Below are 7,208 nucleotides of genomic sequence, written 5' to 3'. Positions count from 1 at the left end.
ACCTTCCTAGACTGAGTCAAGAAGAAGCAGAAAGCCTACACAGGGATATTAGTAGAGAAGAAATAGAAAAAAACATTAAAAACCTCCCCAAAAATAAAAGTCCAGGCCCAGACGGCTATACCAGCGAATTTTATCAAACATTCAAAGAAGACTTGGTTCCTATTCTACTGAAAGTCTTCCAAAAAATTGAAGAAGAAGCAATACTTCCAAACACATTTTATGAGGCCAACGTAACCCTCATACCAAAACCAGGCAAGGACTGCACAAAAAAAGAAAACTACAGACCAATATCTCTAATGAATACAGATGCTAAAATACTAAACAAAATACTAGCAAATCGAATACAACAACATATTAAAAAGATAATACATCATGATCAAGTGGGATTCATCCCAGAATCTCAAGGATGGTTCAACATAAGTAAAACGGTTAACGTAATACACCATATCAACAAAACAAAGAACAAAAACCACATGATCTTATTAATAGACGCAGAAGAGGCTTTTGATAAAATACAACACAATTTTATGTTTAAGACTCTCAACAAAATGGGTATAGAAGGAAAATATCTCAACATGATAAAGGCCATATATGATAAACCATCAGCTAACATCATATTAAATGGCACTAAACTGAAGGCTTTCCGCCTTAAATCAGAAACAAGACAGGGTTGTCCACTCTCTCCACTCTTATTTAATGTGGTATTAGAGGTTCTAGCCAGAGCAATCAGACAAGACAAAGAAATAAAAGGCATCCATATTGGAAAAGAAGAAGTAAAGGTATCACTTTTTGCAGATGATATGATTCTATACATCAAAAATCCCAAAGAATCCACAAAAAGACAACTAGAAACAATAAGCCAATACAGTAAGGTCGCAAGATACAAAATTAACATACAGAAGCCAATAGCCTTTCTATATGCCAACAATGAAACATTTGAGAATGAACTCAAAAGAACAATCCCCTTCACAATTGCAACAAAAAAAATAAAATACTTAGGAATAAACATAACAACGAATGTAAAGGACTTATATAATGAAAACTATAAACCATTGTTAAGGGAAATCGAAAAAGATATAATGAGATGGAAGAATATACCTTGTTTTTGGTTAGGAAGAATAAATATAATCAAGATGACCATATTACCCAAAGCAATATACAAATTTAATGCAATTCCCATCAAAATTCCAATGACATTTTTTAAAGAAATGGAGCAAAAAATCATCAGATTTATATGGAACTATAAAAAACCCCGAATAGCCAAAGCAATCCTAAAGAAAAAGAATGAAGCTGGGGCCCTGGCCGGTTGGCTCAGCGGTAGAGCGTCGGCCTAGCGTGCGGAGGACCCGGGTTCGATTCCCGGCCAGGGCACACAGGAGAAGCGCCCATTTGCTTCTCCACCCCTCCGCCACGCCTTCCTCTCTGTCTCTCTCTTCCCCTCCTGCAGCCAAGGCTCCATTGGAGCAAAGATGGCCCGGGCGCTGGGGATGGCTCTGTGGCCTCTGCCCCAGGCGCTAGAGTGGCTCTGGTCACAACATGGCGACGCCCAGGATGGGCAGAGCATCGCCCCCTGGTGGGCAGAGCATCGCCCCTGGTGGGCGTGCCGGGTGGATCCCGGTCAGGCGCATGCGGGAGTCTGTCTGACTGTCTCTCCCTGTTTCCAGCTTCAGAAAAATGAAAAAAAAAAAAAAATGGAAAAAAAAAAAAAAAAAGAATGAAGCTGGGGGCATTACAATACCTGACTTCAAACTATATTATAGGGCTACGACAATCAAAACAGCATGGTATTGGCAGTAAAATAGACACTCAGACCAATGGAACAGAATAAAAAACCCAGAAATAAAACCACATATATATAGTCAAATAATTTTTGATAAAGGGGCCAACAACACACAATGGAGAAAAGAAAGCCTCTTCAATAAATGGTGCTGGGAAAACTGGAAAGCCACATGCAAAAGAATGAAACTGGTCTACAGTCTATCCCCCAGTACTAAAATTAACTCAAAATGGATCAAAGATCTAAACATAAGACCTGAAACAATTAAGTACATAGAAGAAGACATAGGTACTAAACTCATGGACCTGGGTTTTAAAGAGCATTTTATGAATTTGACTCCAATGGCAAGAGAAGTGAAGGCAAAAATTAATGAATGGGACTACATCAGACTAAGAAGTTTTTGCTCAGCAAGAGAAACTGATAACAAAATAAACAGACAGTCAACTAAATGGGAAATAATATTTTCAAACAACAGCTCAGATAAGGGCCTAATATCTAAAATATACAAAGAACTCCTAAAACTCAACAACAAACAAACAATCCAATAAAAAAATGGGAAGAGGACATGAACAGACACTTCTCCTAGGAAGAAATACAAATGACCAACAAATATATGAAAAGATGCTCATCTTCATTAGTTATTAGAGAAATGCAAATCAAAACTGCAATGAGATACCACCTCACACCTGTTAGATTAGCTATTATTAACAAGACAGGTAATAGCAAATGTTGGAGAGGCTGTGGAGAAAAAGGAACCCTCATCCACTGTTGGTGGGAATGTAAAGTAGTACAACCATTATGGAAGAAAGTATGGTGGTTCCTCAAAAAACTAAAAATAGAATTACCTTATGACCCAGCAATCCCTCTACTGGGTATATACCCCAAAAACTCAGAAACATTGATAAGTAAAGACACATGCAGCCCCATGTTCATTGCAGCATTGTTCACAGTGGCCAGGACATGGAAACAACCAAAAAGCCCGTCAATAGATGACTGGATAAAGAAGATGTGGCACATATACACTATGGAATACTACTCAGCCATAAGAAATGACGACTTCGGATCATTTACAGCAAAATGGTGGGATCTTGATAACATTATACGAAGTGAAATAAGTAAATCAGAAAAAACCAGGAACTGCATTATTCCATACGTAGGTGGGACATAAAAGTGAAACTAAGAGACATTGATAAGAGTGTGGTGGTTACGGGGGGAGGGGGGAGAGGGAGAGGGAAAGGGGGAGGGGGAGGGGCGCAAAGAAAACTAGATAGAAGATGACAGAGGACAATCTGACTTTGGGTGATGGGTATGCAACGTAAGTGAACGACAAGATAACCTGGAGTTGTTATCTTTGAATATATGTATCCTGATTTATTGATGTCACCCCATTAAAAATAAAATTTAAAAAAAAAACATGATATATCACATATAAACAAAATGAAGGATAAAAATCACATGATCATATCAATAGATGCAGAAAAAGCATTTGATAAAATCCAGCACTCATTTATGATAATAACTCTCAGCTAAGTGGGACTAGATGGATCACACCTCAACATAATAAAGGCCATATATGACAGACCTACAACCAACATCATATTCAATGGGTAAAAATTAAAAGTGTTTCTCTTAAGAACAGGAACAAGAAAGGGATGTCTGCTTTAACCACTATTATGCAACATGGTACTGGAAGTCCTAGCCACAGCAATCAGGCAAGAAAACGAAATACAGATATATCCAAATTGGAAAGGAGGAAGTAAAACTCACTATTTGCAGTTGACATATTTTACATAAAAACCCTAAAGACTCCACCAAAATAAACTACTAGCACTAACAAATGAATTCAGCAAAGTAGTGGAACAAAATATTCAGAAATCAGTGGCATTCTTACACACCAATAATGAACTATCAGAAAGAGAAATTAAGAAAACAATCCCATTTACTGTTGCAACAAAAAATAAGGTACCTGGGAATATATTTAACCAAGAATGTAAAAGACCAGGACTTAGAAAATATAGGATACTGAAGAATGAAATTGAGGAAGATACAAATAAGTGAAAACATATACCATGTTCATGGATTGGAAGAATTAACATTATTAAAATGTTTATACTACCCAAAGCAATCTATAGATTTAACTCAATTCCTACTAAAATACCAATGGCATATTTCACAGATTTAGATATTCCAGATATTTATATGAAACGAAAAAAGACCTTGAATAGCCTCAACAATCTTGAGAAAGAAGAACAAAGTTGGAGGTATCACACTATCTGATAGCAAAACTATACTACAAGGCCATCGTTATTATCAAAACAGCCTGGTACTGGCATAAGAACAGGCATATAGATAAATAGAACAGAATAGAGAGACCAGAAATATATCCATGCCTTTATGGTCCATTAATATTTGACAAAGGAGTCAAGCATACAATAGAGTAAAGACAGTCTTTTCAATAAATGATAGTGGGAAAATTGGGCAGGTACATGCAAAAAAAAGAAAACTAGACCACCAACTTACACCATACCCAAGAATAAACCCAAAATGGATAAAAGACTTAAATGTAAGTCGTAAAACCATAAAAACCCTAGAAGAAAACAGGCAGTAAAATCTCAGACATCTCTCATAGCAATATTTTTGCAACTATATCTCCTTAGGCAAGGGAAATGAAGAAAAAACTAAACAAATGGGACTACATCAAACTAAAAAGCTTTTGCACAGTAAAAGAAACCATCAACAAAATGAAAAGGAAATCCACTGAATGGGGAGACCATATTTGCCAATGATACATCTAATAAGGGTTTAATTTCCAAAGTATATAAAGAACTTATACAACTCAACACCAAGAATACAAACAACCCAAGTAAAAATGGTCAAATGACCTTAACAGATACTTCTCCAAAGAGAATATACAGATATGTCAAAATGACATGAAATAATGCTCAATGTCACTAGTCATCAGGGAGATGCAAATTAAACCACAATGTGGTATCACCTCACACCTGCCAGAATGGCTTTCATCAAATCAACAAACAAGTGCTGGCAAGGATGTGGAGAAAAGAGAACCTTCCTGCACTGTTGGTGGGAATGCAGACTGTGCACAGGGCAGCCAATGTGAAAACAGTATAGTTTCCTCAGAAAAATTCAAAATGAAACTTCCTTTTAACCTAGCAATCCCACTTCTGGATATATATCCTAAGAAATCCAAAACACTGCCTGACCAGGCGGTGGCGCAGTGGAAAGAGCATCGGACTGGGAGGCAGAGGACCCAGGTTCGAGACCCCAAGGTCGCCAGCTTGAGCGCAGGCTCATCTGGTTTGAGCAAAAGCCCACCAGCTTGGACCCAAGGTCGCTGGCTCCAACAAGGGGCTACTCAGTCTGCTGAAGGCCCGCAGTCAAAGCACATATGAGAAAGCAATCAATGAACAACTAAGGTGTTGCAATGCGCAATGAAAAACTGATGATTGATGCTTCTCATCTCTCTCCGTTCCTGTCTGTCTGTCCCTGTCTATCCCTCTCTCTGACTCACTCTCTGTCTCTGTAAAAAAAAAAAAAAAATCCAAAATACTAATTTGAAAGAATATATGCACCACTATGTTCATTTCAGCATTATTTACTACAATCAAGATTGGGAAACAGCCCAAGTGCCCATCAGTAGATGAGAAAAGCTGTGGTACATTTACATAGTGGAATACAACTCAGGTGTTAAAAAACAACAACAACGAAGGCCTGGCTGGTTGGCTCAGCAGTAGAGCATCGGACCTGCATGTGGAAGTCCCGGGTTCAATTCCCAGCCAGGGCACACAGGAGAAGTGCCCATCTGCTTTTCCATCCTTCCCCTTATCCTTTCTATCTCTCTCTTCCCCCCCTCCCCCGCAGCCAAGGCCCCACTGGAGCAAAGTTGGCCCAGGTGCTGAGGATCACTCCATGGCCTCCACCTCAGGTGCTAGAATGGTTCCAATTGCAGTGGAGCAACACCCCAGAGGGGCCGAGCATCACCCCCTGGAGAGCATGCCAGGTGGATCCGGTCGGGTGCATGTGAAAGTCTGTCTGTCTGCCTCCCCTGCCCTCTGCCCCCCCCCTCACTTTGGAAAAATACCAAAAAAAAAAAAAAAAAAGGAAAGAAAACCTTACCTGTTGCAGCAGCATGGATAGACCTGGAGATTATTATGTTAAATGAAATAAGCCAGTCAGAGAAAAACAAATACCATGTGATCTCACTTATATGTGGAATCTAATGAACAAAATAAACTGATGAACAGCCCTGGCCGTTTGGCTCAGTGGTAGAGCATCAGCCCGGCGTGTGGATGTCTTGGGTTCAATTCCCGGTCAGGACACACAGGAGCAGTGATCATCTGCTTCTCTATCCTTCTCTCTCTCTCCTCTCTGTCTCTCTCTTTCCCTCCCGCAGCCATGGCTCCATTGGAGTATATTGGCCCAGGCACTGAGGATGGCTCCTTGGCCTCTCCTCAGGTGCTGGAACAGCTCCAGTTGCAATGGAGCAATGGCCCCAGATAGGCAGAGCATCATCCCTTAGTGGGCTTGCCAGGTGGATCCTGGTCAGGCGTATGCAGGAATCTGTCTTTCTGCCTCCCCGTTTTTCACTTAAGAAAAATACAAAAAAATAAAAATAAATAAAAATAAACTGATGAACAAAATAGGAACAGAGTCATGGACACATGGAACAGACTGACAGTTGTCGGAGGGGAGTGCGGTTGACAGACTGGAGGAAAGAAGGTAAGGAGATTAGGCAAAAAAACTGCTCACAAAAATTAGGGGATATTTCAAAATGAATATGAAGTGATAAAAAAAGAAGCATTTGACTTTTTTAGTAAACAAGAACATCAGGAAAGCCAATGGCAAGTCAAAGAAAGTTGTTCAATTATGTAAATAAGATGCAAAACCAACTTTTATTTCATTTGTGAAAATGCACTATACAAAAGGCTGAAAGTACTGGAGTAATCTGCACGTTCCCTGGTCCCCTAATTTTTGTAAGCAGTGAGTATAAAACACCTAGACACCGACAACAGTGTGGTGATAGAAGGGAAGGAGGGGGTAGGTGAAGGCGGGAAAAAGAGAGAGAAATGGGGACAGAAGACTTTACTTGGGGTGGAAGGTGCACAACGCTGTGTGCAGATGGTGTTATATTGAGTTGTACATGTGAAAACTGTATGGTTTTGTGAACCAGTGTCACCCCCAATAAATTTAATTTATTATTTTTTCTTTTTAAAAAATTTTTTTTCTTTTAAAGAGATGAGAAGCATCAATCATCAGTTTTTTGTTGCGACACCTTAGTTGTTCATTGATTGCTTTCTCATATGTGCCTTGATCAGAGGGGCTACAGCAGACCAAGTGATTCCTTGCTCAAGCCAGCGACCCTGAGTCCAAGCTGGTGAGCTTTGCTCAAACCAGATAAGCCTGCTCTCAAGCT

This window comes from Saccopteryx leptura, chromosome 3, assembly GCF_036850995.1.
Source record: "Saccopteryx leptura isolate mSacLep1 chromosome 3, mSacLep1_pri_phased_curated, whole genome shotgun sequence".
Taxonomy (NCBI): Eukaryota; Metazoa; Chordata; class Mammalia; order Chiroptera; family Emballonuridae; genus Saccopteryx; species Saccopteryx leptura.
This window is presented reverse-complemented; position numbering follows the sequence as displayed.